Source organism: Salvelinus namaycush, chromosome 29 (genome assembly GCF_016432855.1).
Source record: "Salvelinus namaycush isolate Seneca chromosome 29, SaNama_1.0, whole genome shotgun sequence".
Lineage (NCBI taxonomy): Eukaryota > Metazoa > Chordata > Actinopteri > Salmoniformes > Salmonidae > Salvelinus > Salvelinus namaycush.
Genome location: NC_052335.1, coordinates 22791502 through 22812744, shown reverse-complemented (window position 1 = coordinate 22812744; position 21243 = coordinate 22791502). Strand labels below are relative to the sequence as shown.

At 42.6% G+C, this 21243-nt stretch overlaps 1 pseudogene; it reads right to left on the bottom strand.

Moving 5' to 3' along the window:
- Positions 1-481: 481 nt before the first annotated feature.
- Positions 482-2379, bottom strand: LOC120024010 (annotated as a pseudogene).
- Between the last annotated feature and the right edge of the window lie 18864 nt (positions 2380-21243).

The window sequence follows — 21243 nt, the reverse complement described above, 5'->3', positions numbered from 1 at the left end:
ATTGTGAATTATGCTATAGACAACAAAACTAGTAAGTGAGGAATCATAATGACTTGCCATGATAAGCAGTAGAGCAAACATCTGCTCACCAGAGGAGGCTGGTCGGAAGAGCTACAGTATCTGAGAGCTCATTGTAATGGCTGGAATGGAATAAATGGAACAGAGTCAAACATGTGGTTTCCATGTGTTTGATGTGTTTGATAGCATTCCATTCATTCCATTCCAGCCATTACAATGAGCCTGTCTTCCTATAGCTCCTTCCACTAGCCTCTTCTGCTGCTCACACTAGATCGTTTAACACCATTTCCAATCACGTCTTTATTTTACAAGATGCCTTGGTGTCAATCACTAAAAACAACACAATTAAAGTGAAACACACAAACAATGGCTTGGTATCATACTATCATACATATAATATCTGTGCCTTAGATGTACTTGCAGGTTCCAGAACATTGATACAGGGAAATTAAGTAGGGGACCATCAATAAGTGGTAGTCATGGTAGTCCATTTGAGCTGCAGGTGGAAGAGAGATACCAGGATGAAGGTCATGGCCGCCCCATCACGCTGCTCGTCAGCTCCATGAGCAGGGAGAAGTGGGGCATGTAGAGAGCCATGAGGATGGTCAACAGGAGACAGCCCTGCAGAACCAGAGTCCCTGTCTCCACACTGCCTGGCGCCACTTCCAGCCTCAGAACACTGCTCTGGAGGACCTCAGCCACAGTGTAGAAGGGTAGGGGGTATGAAAAGAGGGCCTTAACCAGGAGACACAGGTTGACCACTATGCGTACTCCAGTGGGAAGGTTATCAGTTATCACCTCTTTGATATCTTCGCCCCCAGGTGAGGAAGGCCAGCACGGAGATGGTGGTCTTCAACACACAAGCCAGGGAGTGTGTCCAGCTCATCATGTAGGCGAAGTCCCCCTTGTCCTCCATGCTTCCCTCCAGGGTGGGCAGGGAGATCTGGGAGGTGTAGCTGAAGATGATGACCTCCACAGTCACCAGGAACCTCTCAAAGTCCACCAAGAGGACCATCCTCCTCCAGGACCAGCAGTGGGCTTGGTTCAGGCAGTAGGCCACCACAATGAAGGTGATGAGGAACTGGGCCAGGGAGCAAAGCAGTCTGAGTCTGGAGACCATGACCACCCTCAGGTCCCGTATCAGCATGCAGGGCACCAAGGTCAGGAAGTTCACCACGGACCAGGCGGCAGGAGCAGGGGTAGGAAGGAGAAGCAGTGACACATGATGCTGTGACACACCAGGTAGAGGATACATCATCAGCTCAACGACCTGTGTTGCGTTCACCACCCGACTGCCCAGCAGGCGGCCGGGTGGTGTCCTCGTAGGTGTCCTGCACTCGTATGGGCTGGCACTCCTCATTGTCCTCATAAAGGCAGGATACAAGGATCTTACCCGTGTAGTTGTAGATGACTGCAGCGAGAAGGAACAGAAGCAATCCTTGGTAGCCACTCTGAAGGAGAGCGTAAGGCAGCCCCAGAACAAACATACCCTAGGAGAAAGGAAAAAACAAATGAACAACAGGTAGAGTGGGAACATGCAGTGATTGTTCTAATAAAGTGTGAGTCATCACCAAGGAGAGTGTAAATTACAGATCTTTGCCAGAGACACGATTGTTTGAAAACTGACACACATTAGAGGAGGATTTCTTCATGTACTCTAGACTAATCAGTACACAACATTAACACAACAATCTAATCTGGCAACAAACTCCTAATTGGATAGTCTGAGCACAATCTGGCTTCCAGTCAAATCGCAATGCAGAACAATGTAGCTAAGTAAACAAACTCTGTTTATAATGTGATTCTGAGTAAATGTGTAGATGCACTACATAGATAGAGTCAGGACAGACAGTAGGACACAGGGTAATTAGTGTTGTTGGAAAAGTACATGGTGTTGAGGATTATGATGATCGTATGACAAGGTAATATCTGAACAGATGAAGTTGTGAACAGCTTTTCAAGAATCATACTCTGGCATAGAAATACGAATAGGGGAAAAACTGCTGAAATGCACATTTACTTACATACTAAAATGATGCTGTAGTTATTAAAATGGCCTTGTTGTCAAACATTTTACACAGGATTATTCTCAGCTCTTCTGTTTCTTCCATTAAATATATTCCCAATGCATCCTCTAGGCACAACAACAACAACGCAATACCGGTAATGCTCATACAGTGCACTTTCTAACATTCATTATCTTCCACAAACATTTCTTGAGAGTGGGAAAAACACATAAAACATAAAGATAGAGAAGCATCTTTCCTAAGGTGAGAAGTCTAAAATCTAGGTTACCTGATTGGCATTGGTCACGTTCCATCCCGCCTCCCAGGTGGTGATTTTGACCACTGCACTCAACATGAACCTGAGAGGCTAAATTGGCTCTCCCTCACATTTAAATGGTCTAACAGGTGAGACATTATGAGGGCTATTGACAGGCTGTTACAAAGGATAATCCCTTCCGGCTTTTAAGGTGAATAATTAGTCCATTGTGCAATGAATGTCTGGCGCCTCTGCAGAGGGCCTGATAGGGTCCCACTGAATTTGTAAGCTGTAATTTCAATTTTTAAACAACAAGATATGATAATAGTTGAGTGTTTTTGGGCAAATAACTTACATTTGTTGCAACTCAAATAGCTAACCTTGGTTCAACTATGGCAGTTAGACTTAACACCTGAGAGAACATTAGATCAGTGGTTCCCAACAAGGGGTGCTTTTTCTACCCATAGCGTTGCTATGGCAATGCAGCCGAGCGCAGTAAATAGGTGAGTGGATCATTTGCCAAGTAATCGCTTTACTCACAATCTAAGATATTTCTTTGTGACTTGTGAATTTGTTTTAGGCTGGTCCAATACTTTTATTTTATTTTTTGTGCTTCTACATCTGCATTGCTTGCTGTTTGGGGTTTTAGGCTGGGTTTCTGTACAGCACTTTTGTAAGATTCTGTGTTTTTTTTCTTAGTCAACCTTGTGTTCTGTTTCTTTGTGTTCTTGAACATAGCCCTGTCTTTCATTTTTGTTCATTGATTTCCCCTGTGTTAGTTACTCAACTGGTCCCATCAGCTCCTTATTTAGTTCAGTTCATTCCGTTTGTGCCTTTGTGAGGTATTGATCGTTTTGAGTCTACTAAGCCTTTTCCTAGCTCGTTTGTGAGAACCAGTTATAGCCATGTAACGATTCTCGTCTGGTGAAGGAGAAGAGGACCAAAATGCAGCGTGGTAAGTGTTCGTCATAATTTAATAGAAACTGAACACTACACAAAAATAACAACGAGGAGAAAACGAAACAGTTCTGCAAGGTGAACAGACACTAAAACAGAAAATAAATACCCACAACCAAAATGGGGAAAACAGGCTACCTAAGTATGATTCTCAATCAGAGACAATGATCGACAGCTGCCTCTGATTGAGAACCATACCAGGCCAAACACAGAAATACAATAACATAGAAAAAAGAACATAGACTACCCACCCCAACTCACACCCTGACCAACCTAACACAAAGACATAAAAAAGGAACTAAGGTCAGAACGTGACAAGCCGTCAGTCTTAGATTTGATTCACCTACCTGTTTGCCTACCTGTGTATGACCATTGACCACAATTCCTGCCTTCTGGGAAGGCGAAATTAACACCTGCCACGCTCTGCGCGTGAATCTACACCTTTTTCTCCCTGAGTATTCATTACAACTTTGTGACATCGGCTGATGTAAAAAGGGCTTTATAAATACATTTGATTGATTGATTTTCTTCTCCGTCGTTAGTACACACATTTTCCTTGCCAAGATTGGCCGTTTATGTAGAGTTTATTCTAGTCCTTTCATAAAGCAGACAAATTAAAATCATTTTAATAAATTACCTGAAAATATTGGTATTGGCAGAGAATAATAGGAAATTATGAGAAGATACTTATCCTTTTCCAATTAGTCTTCTCTGAAACATTTCTTAGAATAACCGTGTAAAGAATAATTCTAGAATCCCTCTAGAATATTCATGTTTGGGCAGCTGCCAGCTGTGAGCCCACAGAAATGGCTGTCAAAACAGAAAGGGATTATATCAGAGATATCAGTTGGTGTCATCTAAGTTTAGAGATGGATTGTAAAGATCCCCTCTGAAGTTAGAGCTTTTCCCTCATTTCAGCTTTGATAGGAAATTGATGCTGTCTACTTACAAACCATTTTCTTTTTTAGTCTGTCACTAAGGGTGTTGTGTTGAAATGTAATCATTCCCTGTCACTGTAGGTTTGTGCCTTGTGTCAGTGTATGACTGAGATTTGTCCCTCTTCTTTATCACATAGAGCTTTGTTCAGTGGCTTTTTTTCCAGGTCAGTGATAGGCAGGATCTGTATCCTTTCCTGTCAAAGGCATGGGACACATGTCTGTTAACAGAATCCAAAGCAGGGGGGGGACTCTAAATTTAGGCAGGTGATAAGCAAAAATAGTGCTATGTCGTCCTGTATTCTAAAGATGGGCACAGGAAGGAGAAGACATTATATGGATGTGTGTCATCATCATGATAATCCCATTTGTCAGGAGTATTTTATAACAGAGCTAATCAGACTGAGGTGTGTCTCTCTTCCAATGCTGTGGTCATTTTGAGCATCACCAACTCAGCCCAACAGATGTTTAGTGGGGTCTCCATGACTGTCCAGATGGTAATACTGGATGGATGATGATATGCAAAACAACAACATAAGCCCCTTCAACAGGAGGGAGAGAAGCTACTGAAACAGATATGTAAGGTTTCTCAGGCCTGTGCTACTCTGTGATAGTGTAGCTTCTTAGAGTGGCAGGTAGCCTAGCGTTAAGAGCGTTGGGCCAATGACTGAAAGGTTGCTGGTTTGAATACCTAAGGTGACAACTCTGTTGATGTGCCTTCGAGCAAGGCAATTTGTTCTGGGGGAGCTGTATTACTATGGCTGACGCTGTAAAAACAACACATTTCACTGCACCTATCTGGTGTATGTGACAATAAAACATATTTTTATTGGCCACCAGCAGTAGAATAATGTCACTGGGACTACTTTTAACTTTTTCTGTTTGTTTGTCTTCTTTTCCATTATGACTAAAAAATATAATGTTTACTGGTGAAATAGAAATGTATTTTTGTGGTCATTATGTACATGGCTCTGCAGAGCTGTGTTTCCAAACTGTGTGGAATACTTTGAGTATAAAATCAATACTTAATTCTGCCACAACAACAATGAAAACTGGGGCCAACTCTAGTCTGACTTAGTCTTAGTAAATATAGATGAAAGGATGCTAATAAAATAGCTGTGGGTGCTTTGGCATTCATTTGAAATTGCTGTGTCTATCAGAAACATGAATGGCTGTCCATTTGGTTTGAGGACAAAATGTTTGGAGCATAATATAGCAAAAGAACAAATGCGTAGGAAGAAGGGCCTTGTTCATGAAACGGCACTGTATATTTCTAGACATAGAGCTATTGTTAACGACAAAATCATTGTGAGTGTAAATTGCCTGGTAATGAGACTATAAAACATGTTTATCATGTATTTACAATAGTCTGACTGTTTCAACGGTTGTTTTGTTTAAAACATTTGCATATGTGTATAGATCTTCATGCATGCTGAAAATTCTGTGTCCCAGAGTCGCATCCAATAGAGCTCTGTATGGTAAACAAGTCAGATTATTAAACTTGCAGAAGGACACTACTAAACACATCACAGGACCTGTAGCCAGGACTTGAACCTATAACCTTTTGGCTACTACTGCCTCACGCATGGGCCCCGTATGCAGCCCTTCAGAGAGCTGAGGGATTTCTTCTCTTATCCTCATGGCATACTCCCCACTCAGCAGCTGCACTGAGACACTGCTCTCATGTGATGTTGGCCTGTCTGTCCTGACTAAGTGATGGAAGGTCGACCTCTCGTTGCACCCTTTGGTCTCTGCAGGAGGCCTGCCAGCGCTCTCGCTCTCGCGCTCTCTCGCTCTCTCGCTCTCTCGCTCTATCACTCTCTCTGTTCTTCATCTCTCTGTCACTCTCTCTCCATTTGTTTGTACCTCTACCTTCGTCCCTTACTCTCTCTCTGTTTCCCCTATATGCATAAATCGTGGCCATGACCCCTAACAGCTCAATCCAGGGCCTATCCAGTACACACTGTGTGTCTTTACTTTGTGAAAACACCACAAAGCTCTGCACGTCTGACCAGCCAGGCAGCCACACTCACCTCTAAGATTACTACATTACAAACAAAGCCACAGCCAACATGATTGAATTCATAATGCATCACAAGACAGATGGGACACAAGAAATGTTTGGTAAACATTTAATTCTTATTGTGTTGGGTGTCGTATTTTCCATTATACATATGCTGGGTGAGCCACACTGGAGCAGGCTACAGAGTAAATATTACCATGCAGGAGCAAATGAAATATGAATGAAATATGAATAGTGTCTGTGTGGACTGTGGAGCGGATATGTTCTTTTGGTGAAGGGGTCTGACCATTCACACCCCCTGAAATAGATATATGAGGCTAGGATATGATTGGATGATGTCTTGAGAGTAAATTATTCACTGGTGACATTCTCAGGCCTGGCTGTGACCAGACAGGAGGTACAGTATTCAAACCCTTGACTTTTTCCACATTTTGTTGTGCTACAGCCTGCATTTAAAATTGGAGATTTTGTGTGACTGGCCTACACACAATACCCCATAATGTCAAGGTGGAATTGTGTTTTTAGAAATGTTTACAAATGAATTCAACATTTTAAGCTGAAATGTCTTGAGTCAATAAGTATTCAACCCCGTTGTTAAAGCAAGCCTAAATAACTTCAGGAGTAAAAATTTGCTTAACAAGTCACATAAGTTGCATAGACTTACTCTGTAAGTCACTACAAAGATACAAGCGTCCTTCCTAACTCCGTTGCCGGAGAGGAAGGAAACCGCTCAGGGGTTTCACCATGAGGCCAATAGTGAGTTTAATGTGTTTAACAGAGTTTAACGCGTGATAGTATTTCATTTTCAATAAATTTGCCAAACTTTCTAAAAAAAAATGTTTTCACTTTGTCATTATGGGGTATTGTGTTTTTGTTTTGTTTTTTTAAAATAGATTTTGAATTCAAGCTGTAACAAAACAAAATGTGGAATAAGTCAAGGGGTATGAATACTTTCTGAAGCCACCGTACATAGGAAGAACGTTCATTAAAAGGGAAGTGTGAGACTGAGACGTTCCACTCAACATCCCCTTGAATCCTGCATCAGCAGACGCTAGTCGTCATGACTTATCCATTATCTAATTGCTTCAGTAATGACAGCATCCTAGTCTTCTATTGGTCTATTGGATTTAATACCTACGTTTCTGGTGTCAGAAGCTACAGAAGGGAGATGGGGGTTTGTTATTGGCAAGGCTACCAATTGAGCCTGCAGTTCCTCATTTCCTCCACATCATTTAGCCTAATGAAGTTGAAAATGTGTATTCCTTTCTAAATGTGCATGATAGACAAAGTCAATTCTCGCACTTCTAGGAAGCTTGAACAGGAGATTCCTCAGATGTTTTCTCAACTTCCAATTACTTGACCATTTGTATTGCACTAAATGGATTCTCTTGTCACATTTGAAACCCGTGGGCAGCTTGTTTAGAGAGCAACTTCACAAAGTATTGCCAGCAGTCACCAACTAACTCTTAACTCTGTACTTCAGAAGGGGTTTTGATTTTAGGACTGTCTGTACTCATTTTCCTCAATTCACTTTCTCAAAAAACTTTTTCAAACTATGTGCAATGTGATTTTGCTAAGTCAGTACTTAGTCATCTGGTGTACTAGTCTAAACCATGTTATAGTCTGTATTTCAATTCACATTTATTAACATATCTTACTTTAAAAGTAGATGAATACACTTTTAGAAAAAAAGTTGCTATCTAGAACCTAAAAGGGTTCTTCAGGTGTCCCCATCAGAGAACCCTTTGAAGAAACCTATTTGGTTCCATGTAGAACCCTTTCTACATGGAACTCAAAAGGGTTCTACCTGTAACCAAAAAAGGATATCCAATGGGGACAAAGAACCCTTTTTTCTAACAGTGTACACAATCCCTGCGATACCATGTGTTATCCTTTATCTGTCACAAGGTGCATTATACAGACATATCTGCATCATCATTTTCTTCTTCCTTGTGTACTGGCATTGTGGACTCTCTGATATCAGACCCATAGTTCCCATGCATCAGCCTACCCCCATAGCTAGCTGTGTCTCAGGGGAAATATTACACACAGTGGTATTACACCATCAAGCTAGGCTTATATAGCTAATGTGTGCATTAAGTTGTCCCAACTGTAAGCAAAATGGGATCTCCTTCACGCCTCCTTTCAATGGGCTCTATGTAGACTTTTGGTCCTTTGAAAAATGACTCCAGCTGAAAGCACACTGTGATAAATATGAGAGCAGAACCCACAACATATTGTACAGACAATGTCATGAGGAAGTATACTGAAGTATCACAGAGATCCTTGATTTAGCCAGAGGTCTGTATGTAGTCTCTTCCTCTCCTCCTCCTCCTTTCTGTATTTGGATTCGTTCCCACACTGGCCTGCCTGTGTTTCCTCTGTGCAGAGGAGATTAAAGGCGTCCGCATGCTTCCCAGCCGAAACAGTTCGGTAGACTTTCTGCATATATTATTACAACATTTTGTGATGTTTTTGGAGTTCGGTGAGTTTTTGGGGGGCTTTTCGGGCTCACACAAAAATGTTCTGCTCGCAAGCTGAAGTTCGGAGCCGAAGTCTACGCTCGCTTTGGCTGTGATTGGTCAACGGTAGGGATTTTTCCCCCATTGTTTTCACAGAAAAAAAATTGAAATTGTGCAAATAAGATCTCTTCAGTAAAAATGAATCCTTACTATTTTGACGAAGTGTATAATGGCTACGGCGTCTCAAAATGGACAAACATTACTATTGCCGCTTTTTTTCAAGTGGCTCTTTTCAGGGAGTATGCGAGCACACCCATTTGGTTCGGCTACCCGAGTTTGGCTAGGTGCCAGCTGAACTGAAGCATGCTGATGCCTTAAGTCCCACATCAGCCCCCCAAACTAATGGCTATTTGGCTTCCCTGAGCCTGTCGTCTGAGAGGTGCGACTGTGAGCACGGGCGAACCCTCTCCTCCAGGGCATGCTTGAATCCCATTTCCATTTGTTTCCCATTATACGTATTGCTGAACCAGCAAATAAGGTGTTATTGAGATGTCAGTTGAAGGTGCTTAGCTATGATTCATTGGAAACAAATAGCACCTTGACAAGTGGAATGGGCTTTTAACATATTTATAACATGCATTGCACCGCGGGGCCCCATTCTCACGCTGCCTTAATTTGTAATAGGAGGAAGGGCTTCAGCAGGAATCTTTCCCTAGCAGCCAATTGAATATAAAAATGTCTTCCTATATTTTTAATGAGTGCTGCCATTAGGTAACGCATGGCATTGAATCATAGCCATTCCTTTTTGGCTTCACATTCCTGTGATTTAGAGCTTTAAAATATCGCCAGTCGTATTTCTTTTGGGAAAGCTATAAATATCACATTTACATGATTGCCAGGATTAAATAAGTATTTGAGAAACAAGCAAACTTACACATTTACCAACGGGATGCCTTTTTGTGACAGCGTGTTAAGCCTTATTTCTCTGCTAACAACTCAACTGTTGACTATTTAGACTATTTAGACTGACACCATGCATTTAAACTGGTTAAATGTTTAATCATTCTAGAGTTGTGATATTCTAACCTTAAAAACATCCATTACTGCTGTAATTATTGGATTAGTTGTTATTTGATATTCCGGAGCTATGAGACGAAAATGTATCTGTGTTGATCTGAAAGCAGTCTTTGATTATAGGCTGTTCACTTAGAACACTGTCCTTTCATGCTTATTTCTCACTTTAGTTTGGTCTTAATTGAATCTATGTATGCGTCCCAAATGACATCCTATTTCTTATATAGTGGCCATCTTTTGACCAGAGCCCTAGGAGTGCCATTTGGGACGCAGACTACGCTCAACAAGACGATGCAATAGCACCACCCACATGATAGCAGGCAGTCTGTCTTTAACTACACCGTCATGCTTTATCCTATTCTGTGGGCTCCTTGTAATCTAAAACTAATTTAAGAAATGACTTTGTCTTGTTCAATGTCCCTTTACTGGAAACAGTACAATTTCAGCATTAATATGCGTCTACCTATCAACAGCATACTACACACACTATTATTGTACACAGAAAACGCCACCGACTTGTCAATTTGACACTAATGTTTGATAATAAAAAAATATCCAATTAACTAGTAATGGTATAATATGACTCAATTACAAACAAGGCCTTAAGGTACAGGTACAGTGCCTTCAAAAAGTATTCATATCCCTTGACTAATTCCACATTTTGTTGTGTTACAGCCTGAATTCAAAATTGATTAAAAAAATTATTCTCCCCCATCTCCACTCAATACCTGAGAGAGAGAGATTTGACTTTTTGTCTTTCTTTAATGAAACATTCTCATTTCATTCAACCCCCCCCCCCTTAAAATAAAACACCAAAATATATCCTATACAGCATACATGTACCATACTCACCTTGCCCTCTACCACATGATAAAAAACAACCAAAACCTCACTACTTCTACAACCGTATATCCAAAACATCTTCCCCAGCTATACAGACAGCACCCCAACACACCATATCTCCTGAAACATCTCCACACTTTTTATCATTTTATAGAACGCGAGCAGAGACCATCGCATTAAATAATAGTAAAGGGTCTGTTTCCCTCACCGTTGACCCTGTTCCTCTCTGTTAGCCAAATAGCCAACTTCGCCTGAGCAAACAGAAAATTCAACTAAACACATTTGGCCTTTCCCTTATTTGAATACCTGTACCACATTATAAACATCCCAACAGTAAAAACCACCCCCAACTTCTCACACAGATATTCCAACAAAAACATTAATGGCATTAACCTGGTGCACACAGAAAACACATGAATCACAGTTTCTCTCATAACACAGAAAGGGCACCCCTGCCCAACTCCTGGGACGACCCGTGCCTACCAGCTGTTAGTGGCCAGGGCTCCATGTAGAACTCTCCACTGGAGGTCCCCTGACCTCCTTGGTACTCCATCTAAAACCAACCATACTCACCACCCCACACACCCTCTGCCACTGATGTGCCTTCACTCCTGTTAGGCTCCTAATGTTCCTTACCTTAATGCAGAGGTTGTAGATGGCTTTACCTCCCACCCCTTCAAACTCCCCCAGGCTCGGAGTGTTAAAATCTAACAAGTCCTCCAGACCCCCTTGCCAGTCCCCAGTCTCTGCCGTCATCTGCAGTGGTGGAAACATTGGTGGCCCCTCCCCCTTTTCCCGCTCAAACACCCCCCTTACTGGCTCAGACAGTAACTCCTGGACCTCCTCCAGGAATCTTTCCAGCAGCCTAAGAGACATTATTCCTGTTTGTTGTGGCAGGACTTCTGGGGTTTTCCACCCCTCCTCTCCCAGCAGTCGCAGGTCACCCAGCCTTAGTAAACCCGCTGCCATCAGTTGCCTCTGCAGGGTGGTCGACTGAACCGATCTCAAAAGGATGGCTGGGTTGTGGAAGATAGGCTCCTCCCACAGCCCAGGCTCCACACCCCCTTCTTGTGTGGGCCTTAGCAGCTGCCAGGCCCTCAGCACTGCAGAGTAAAAGTCTGAGAGACCTGCTGTACTCAGCCTCTCCAGCTTCATGAGGAACAGCTGCCGGTCCAACCCTAATCCACCAGCTCTCCTCAGCAGCGCGCATGCTGGTTCCCTCCAGCCGACATCAGTATGGTACAGCAGTCTCTGTAATGCCTTTAGTCGGAAAGCAGCCACCCTGCTCTCCAGTTCCACCAGGCCCTGTCCTCCTTCGTTGACGGTCATGTACAACACTGCCGCCCTCAGCCAGTGATGGCTCGACCTGAAAAAGTCCACCAGCTTGCGTTACAGGTCTGCGAGCCCAGCCCAGGTACACCCCCAACATTTCAAGACCTTCACAACCCCATAGCAATCCCCCTGGAAGCAGAGGGGCCCTATCCCCCCATGCCACACATAACAGGGCTTTGCTCTTGCCCCAGTTTACCTTAGCTGACGAAGCTCCCTCATACACCTTCAGACTAGTCTCTAGTGCCTGCATATCCTGACCATCCCTGACCATCACAAAAACGTAATCTGCATACGCTGACACTGCTATGCCTGTCAACACACCCATGCCTGTCCAGCACTCTCCTTGCAGTCTCTTGCGTAGCAGGCCCAAAAAAGGCTCAATGGCTAGTGTATATAACTGCATCCTTGTCTAATGCCCCGTCTCACCCAGACTGGTCTACTGAGCCCCCCTCCCACCTTGACCATACATGACGCCCCAGCATATAACCTCTTCACACTGGCCAAAAACCTTTCCCCAAACTCCAAAACAGACATTACATTAAACAGATACTAATGGTCCACTCTATCAAAAGCCTTCTCTTGATCTAAAGAGACCAGTCCAAAGTTCACATTAGAACCTCTCGACAAGTCCAACATGTCCCTGATTAAGAACAAGTTGTCCGTGATTGAGCGTCCCAGTACACAATATGTTTGGTCCTTGTGTACTATAGAGTCCAGATGGGACTTCAGTCTGTTAGAGAGGACCTTGGCAAATATCTTGTAGTACGCACAGAGCAATTCCACAGGCCTCCAGTTCTTAAGTTCACACAAGTCCCCTTTTTTGGGCAGGAGAGTCAGAGCCGCCCGGCGGCAGCTCATTGGCAACTCTCCTACCCCGACGCATTCACGCAACACGCAAAAGAAGTCAAGTCCAATTATTCCCCTGAATTTTTTTGTAAAACTCCACTGGGAGTCTATCGACCCCCGGTGCACGGCCAGGGGACATCTGGGTTACGACTTTAGCCAGTTCACAGGACAACAGAGGAATGTCCATTTCATCCCTCTGTGCCAGAGAGAGCTTAGGGAGTTCTGCAAACAAGACCTGAGCACACATAGGATCACACAGTTCTGCCCTATACAACTTAGTATAAAACTCCACAGTCCGCTCCCGCATCTCCCCCACCACAGAGGTCACTCGCCCATCAGACAGCTGTAGACAATGCATATCCTTGGTTTCACCGCTCTGTCTTTCCAAACCAAAGAAGAAGGAGCTGAGAGCGTCCGTCTCCTTGAGCATGGAGAACCTAGCTCTTACAAGTGCTCCCTTTGCTTTAACCTGGAAAAAACTGCCCAGGTCCCTACGTAATTCAGCTAAATTAGCCTGGAGCCCTACATTACCTTGCCCCACCATCTCTACCTCCTGTAGGGGAAGGGTCCCAAAGACCTTCCCCATTATTGATTAAGACTTATATGCTTGCTACAGGCCTTATAATAGCAGGCCTCACTATCATAATGTTGCTATATGTATGTCTAGGTTACACCCTAGCTGTTGCAAGAACATGCCTGCAGGCTGGGAGAGACAGACCGGAACTAGGTAAAGAGCTGAGAAGTAAACACTTGGCCACTTTGATCTCGTGCGACAGTGGAAAATGCTGATGATACTTAGAATTTAGAGAAGCTACTGTTCTAGGTATCTGCATTAATGTAACCTCAACTCACCACCAGGGAGTGATCACAGGTATATAATCAGCTGCACCCTTTGCTTGGTCGGAGAGCTTACTCTGAGACACAGTTGAAGTCGGAAGTTTACATACACTTACGTTGGAGTCATTAAAACTCGTTTTCAACCACTCCACAAATTTCTTGTTAACAAACTATAATTTTGGCAAGTCGGTTAGGACCTCTACCAATTTTTCCAACGATTGTTAAGGTGTATGTAAACTTCCGACTTCAACTGTGTTTCCATTGTTAACTTCTGTCTGCAATTGCATTAATAAAGGCTTGATTGATTTACTTTTCATTGCTACCCATCCCGGATCCGGGAGCATCCTCATCAAAAAAGCTGACTAGCGTAGCCTAGCCTAACGCCACAGGGATATCATATAATATAATTTTCATGAAATCACAAGTCCAATACAGCAAATGAAAGATAAACATCTTGTGAATCCAGCCATCATTTCCGATTTTTAAAATGTTTTACAGCGAAAACACAATATGTATTTCTATTAGCTAACCACAATAGCAAAAGACTCAACCGCATATTTTCAAAAAATAATTACCGCATAGGTAACTATCACAAAACCGACCAAATAGAGATATAATTAGTCACTAACCGAGAAACAACTTCATCAGATGACAGTCTTATAACATGTTATACAATAAATCTATGTTTTGTTCGAAAATGTGCATATTTAAGGTATAAATCATAGTTTTACATTGCAGCTACCATCAAAAATATCACCAAAGCTGCCAGCCAATAATTACAGAGAGCAACGTGAAATACCTAAATACTCATCATAAAACATTTATGAAAAATACATGGTGTACAGCAAATGAAAGATAAATATCTTGTGAATCCAGCCAATATTTCCGATTTTTTTAAGTGTTTTACAGCGAAAACACAATATAGCATTATATTAGCTTACCACAATAGCCAAACACACAACCGCATTCATTCACCGCAAAGGTAGCGATCGCAAAAAAACAGCAAAAGATATCAAATTAATCACTAACCTTGACCAACTTCATCAGATGACAGTCCTATAACATCAGGTTATACAATACACTTATGTTTTGTTCGAAAATGTGCATATTTTGAGATGCAAACCGTGGTTATACATTGTGAATATGTAGCATCGATTCACCAGAATCTCCGGAGAAATTTTGGACAGTCACCTAATCTAATCAAAGAACTCATCATAAACGTTACTAAAAAATACATGTTGGACAGCAAATGAAAGATACACTAGTTCTTAATGCAATCGCCGTGTTAGATTTTTAAAAATAACTTTACCATAACAAACAGCTTACGTTATAGCGAGACAGCGCCCGCAAAAAGGAAGGAAAATAGGACTAAACATTTTCCACAGAAATACGAAATAACATCATAAATGGTTCTTACTTTTGCTGAGCTTCCATCAGAATCTTGTACAAGGAGTCCTTTGTCCAGAATAAATCGTTGTTTGGTTTTAGAATGTCCTCTTTTCCTGTCGAATTAGCAACCTTAGCTAGCCAAGTGGCGCGAAGATGTCCATCTTCACCTAACGCAGAGAACGGAAAACTCCAAAACTCCCGATAAACGTTGAATAATCTGATAAAACTATATTGAAAAAACATACTTTACGATGATATTATCACATGTATCAAATAAAATCAAAGCTGGAGATATTAGCCGTCTATACCGAACGCTTTTCAGAAGCCAATGCTGATGTCCTTCCCGCGCCTTGGTAGACAAAGGAAATAGTGGTCACGTCATTCCAAGAGCTCTTGTTCGACCTCAGATCAAGCTAGACACCCCATTTCACCTCCCACTACCTGTTGACATCTAGTGGAAGGCGTATGAAGTGCATGTATATCCATAGATTTCAAGCAATTGAATAGGAAGGTCCTGGAACAGAGCCTCGATTTCAGATTTTTCACTTCCTGTCAGGAAGTTTGCTGCAAAATGAGTTCTGTTTTACTCACAGATATAATTCAAACGGTTTTAGAAACTTGAGAGTGTTTTCTATCCAATAGTAATAATAATATGCATATTGTACGATCTAGAATAGAGCACGAGGCAGTTTAATTTGGGCACAATTTTTTACAAAGTGGAAATAGCGCCCCCATATTGACAAGAAGTTTTTAAAGGAGATATTGTCTGACTGCTGATTTCACCAATAAGCCAATGATTGACAAGGAACAAGGAACCTAACCCGACACCTCCATCTCACTAATACTACGCTTGAGTTCCGCCAATACTCTCCTTGCCTCTGAGGATGAGAGAGCTGTATACTGTCGACAGTAAAGCCGAATTTGGACTTTCCCCACATCCCACCATTGACTCAGACTCATATTCCTCTCTTTGCTGCCTCCACCTTTCCCAGAAAATCTGGAAACCTGAGCAAAAATGGGCATCTTGTAAGAGCTTTACATTAAACTTCCAATAGGATGCATGCCGAGGCCCTGGTGAAATAGACAGCCGAGCCATGATTATGTGGTGATCCGAAAAACCCACCGAGAGAATGGTAGCGCCCAACAGTCTATTGCTCTGATTCCTGGATATGTAAAAGCGATCAAGTCGGGCTGCACTCACCTTAGCCCCAAAGACCTTCACCCATGTATACTGTGTTGTGTCAGGAAGTTTAGTTCTCCAAACATCCACTAGGTCGAACTGATTAATGATGTCCCTTAACACTCCCACTGACCCTGAATGAGGCTCCTCCCCATTTCTGTCTTTTGTAAAATCCATTGTACAGATCCAGTCCACGCCAACCACCAGCGTCTCCTCAGGCGCTACCTGTGAGAGTTCCTGTCTAAAACACCCAAATAGAACACCCCTCTCTCTAAGTGTGTTAGGCGCATACACATATCTAAAGACAAACCCCATGTTGTTAATTTCTGCTTTCACAACAAGCAGCCTACCCCTACACACCTCCTTTGAGGAGCACATTTTGTACAGACAGACCTGGTACAAAAACGACTGCCACCCCTGCACTAAAATTTGTCCCATGGCTCAACACACTTGCCTCTTTCCACCAGAACCCCCAATCAACTTCATTCACCACATCACTATGCGTCTCCTGCAGAAACAACACCTGTACTTTTTTTTCTTTACATATTCACCCAACACACTCCTCTTTCCCGCATCTCTGGCTCCATTTATATTAAGCGAGCCTACCCAAAGAGTCTCCATAAGAAGTGGGAGAAAAGCCAACAAAGAAAGAGACCAATAGCAATGCTCAAAAAGCTCCAGTGCCAGAAAGAAACGATTAATCTAAACGGTGTCTGAAGGTAGACCTTTACGCACTGTTGTGACCTAAACCTAAACCGTTTCCTGGGTGAGAGGACACCATGCCCCTCATTTTTCATTGCATGTTGTACTGACCTTACAAACTTTCTCGGATGAGAATAAAAAGCCTCAAGATTAACTTTTTCCCCCTTGGTCTCATTCAGGAACCTTGTCAGTTCCCTCAACGTATACTTTGACCCCTCTTCTTGACTGGCTGTCAGCTCCGGACACATTGAGGAGGAGTCTGAAAAAAGGCCTCCTCATCATCCTCTTCCTCAGCCTCACTTTCCTCCTCCTCATCTCCATCTCCCATCCTGACCACCTGCCCTTCCTCTGTGGTCAGGGTCTCCCCCCAGCACCAGGCAAAGGTTCCTTGGTGCCTTTGACCACACCAGCCTCTCCCCTCCCAACTTCTTTCTTCTCCCCCTTTTCCTTTTCCGCTTGACACCCTCCTTCTCCCTCCTAGTCTCTTACACTTCCCCACTATACTCTCCTCATCCACTAGCATAACCTGACTAGGCCCAGCCTCATCTACACCACCATCCATAACCTGACAAGGCCCAGCCTCATCTACACCACCATCTCTAGCCTGACTAGGCCCAGCCTTAGCAACTCCACCATCTCTAGCCTGACTAGGCCCAGCCTCATCTACACCACCCTCCCTGGCATGACTAGGCCCAGCCTCTGCTGCCTGCGTCTCATTGCCCCCTGCACATTGACCTCAATTTCCCCCACTGGCGCTTGTACCCTCACCTTGTCTATGGCCTTTATGTCTGCACGCAAAGCTCTTATGCCCCAAATCCCCACACTCAAAACACAGTAGACTATATGTGCTGATAAAACCTGCTTAGAGCCCCTAACTATGTATCACTTTAAAATGCACATTTAGGTGTTGCTCATTGTTATTCAGAAACTTGAACACTTGCCTCCTGAACGAAACAACATGCTTAAAGGCATCTGCCTGAACCTGCCGACAGTACACGAAAACCGCTAGCAAACTTATCAAAACGACTCAGCTCTTTCCTGATTTGATCATCCGTAATAAACGGAGGCACATTTGCGACTACCACCTTGGTCAAAGGGAAAGAGGAGCAATTGGCACCAACACACCCCTTACAAATATCTCACTAGCAATGAGCCTACCCAGTAGAACCTCCTCCACCTTAACTCCATTCTCAGGAACACACCTGAATCCATGCCGTAATGACAGCGTCTCCTCCACGCTAGGCTGAGAAGCCATCGCGCACACCACACCGACCAATCCCCAGGAAACTAAAACTATGTCCTCTTCCACCCTAACTTTGTGAGAGTGTGAGAGTGTGAGATGTATGTGTATATATATATAATGTATGTGTCTGGGAATTTGGCATTATTATCTATGGCCTAACCAGGGACGAGGAGCGAAGGCATATTCCTACACATTCTGTTTCCCGTTTAGACATCTGGACTTTCACTGGGCAAGAGCTGGAGGTGGGGTGGGGATCATCCTCACTTAAGTGCACTTTGGCAGGTGTTCCATCCAGGGGCCCGAACCCTCCACCTCAAAGCATCGGAGCACAAGGCTGGGCCATCGAGCTGCTGCAGGTCCATGCACACTGCTCTGGAAGCAATACAGTCAAGTAGCTAGGAGTCAGTCATTTAACTTCAGTGTTCAACGCTTTAAACTAAATGGTATTTAGAGAGATGAGATGTTCTATTCTAATATTTAATGAGAAGAACTTGCCATAAAGGCTGTCTGGTCGCTTTTATGAACTAAAACATTTTATGGGCAGAAACCAATCCAAATTTACAAAAAAACTGTCAAATGAAATATGTGAATTGTGACTCGCAGCATCTCCACTTGCAGTTAAACCAGCACTTTATTGCAGTTTACAGCATATTGTTAATTTCCATCAGGAAAATGCACCAAACTGCAGTGGGAAACGAGCTCTCCAGAACAGAGCAGCAGAGACTGCGGGTTGAGTGGCCTAGGAATTTCTGCACAATCTTTCTCATTTGGCATGTAGGGCTACTGTAGTGTATAAATTTGGTTGGGGATTGAAAACGTGTGCCTATTTGTTATTTTTCATGTATAATAACATATTCCATTAGCATTTGTATGTAAGTACGATCCCTCTCATTTGAAATGAATAAAAAAACAAAAAAACGAACATCCATTGGAATGAATGAAGATGTTTGGGTCATATCTATGTGTTTGTTACATTGTAAATCAGCAAAGGGAGAATTATCCCCTTTTATAAACATGTAAGGAGCATTGGCATGTTTTGGCCTTGGCTGGGCTGGTCATGAGGAAGTGCTTCAGTCCAAATGAAACTGGGATGGTTACCATGTTAAATCACCCTGGGGATCCTACAGCCGGACACATCAGGCTGCTTCACGGGAGATTTACCGGTGACTGGGCCGCACCACGCTGAATCACAGTGACCACTTACTGTGGAGGGGACAGGGATGGAGAGGAGAGGAGCAGCTAGGGCAAGGTACCAAGAGGAGGGATGGAGGGAGGGACGTGGGTGACCTACCTGTTTTAGTATTGTCCAATACTAGTGGGTGAGGGAGATAAGGCATTCAGAGGATTTTAGGATTGTGGTGTTACTGACAAGGACTGTGGGTAGTGTTGTCTCAGGGCTGTTGGGAAAATACACATCTGTCAGGACATTCCAGTGGGCCCCAGTCTTGATGGGCGATCGGGAATAGGGGGGACTGGGAAAATGTCTGCGTTGTTTGGATTGTCACCGGGCCCTTGCTTATGACTTTCTATTATGAGCTCATATCAAATAATTTTGTTGCACTGGTTTATTAGTTGTTTCCTTGAAATCTCTGTTTTTATCTAATTCAAGAGGATTTGATTTGTAAAAAATGCCTGTCACTGTGTATAAAATAAGACTGTATTATAAGACTAGTCTTAATCTTCCATCAGGATCTTGATATTTTGTTTCAGGTCCGTAGGAGGGGGAGCATTTCAGCATTTGAGAGCTCAAATATGCTCTAGCTCTGTCTTAAGATCCATATTAAAATCTTTGAAATGGCATGAATTTCAAATAGATATATTTAGCTGTGTGGTGTGGACTTGGGTCTGACAAATCCTTTGTGATTTTTTGGTATGGTTTGATTTAAAGGAAATCGTGATTTTTCAGCTCTGAGCACACTCTAGATTTCGCTGAATAACCTGAATGTTTTTTTCTCATGGTATTTGAGCAGTGCCAATTTAACAGAAATTACTCTGTGCTTCCGTCAATGTCAAGTGAAATTACTTATCATATTGACAAATGACGGCAGTGTTACAGGTTGACTGCTCCTCTTTATTTGATATCAAATGAAATAAAATGACAGTGTGTAATTTAAGAGAATTATGTTTCATTTAGCGAAAGAGCGGATTAAAAGTAATGACCACGAGAACCCACTGAAACAACTCAAATGGAGCTTCCCAGTTGTACCCTCTCCAACACTGTACATTGGGATCATACTGAGATGTTTGTGTGTGGTTGCATGTGTGAGCGAGTGCACAAGTGCTATGGATGTGTGTGTGTGTTGTCCATTTGTCTGCCCTGAGGGTCTTTTGCAGTCTCATGAACAGTCTTGACCTGCTTGGACTGCATGTTTTCTCCTAGATTAAGGTCTAAACCAGTTGCTTTCCTGTTTATAAGTCTGAGGTTAGCTTGTGAACCTCATCAGCAAAACATTTGGTCTGGGTCTATATGTATCATGGACATAAACACTCACACTTCCATACAACATTTGTTTTATTTGAAATAAGTAGTAATGATCAATTTATGGTCTGATGTGAACTTGAAAATGTTGCTAGACAACACATGTTTGCCTGCATAAAGATAGGACAATTCAACTTTTTATACATTAGTTTGTTCTATCTGAGGATGAGGACATTTTGTGAAAAAATGCTCTAACCAGTCCCACCTACACAACACCTGTAAAGGAATGTAGCTAATGAGTGGTTATAGATGCAGTATCTTAAATTGAGCCAGTTTGCAGCAACAGGAAATGTGGATTGTAATTCATTTACATTTTTGTAGAGGTTGTAAGGAAAAATCAAGTCTGACATTTCAAAGTGCAAATAACAAACTTAAGAATAAAAAACTTTCAGCAAAGTTCTCCTGCAACAGGGTGATCAAATTAAAATCCTACATCTGCAAACACAACAACATTCTGCTATGCTCATGATTACAATGACTCCATTTAGAGAGAGAGAAATGATTCTAAAACAGTTAAATACCTGTTCAATAAAGACATCTCTGAGTGCTCTGTCCTTTTCTATTTGTATTCCTAGAAGATGAGTGGGTTTATTTGACTGGCCGGTGATTGATGTTTATGTTGTGTTATGATGCAACTTTGACTATGATGAATCTTAGATCC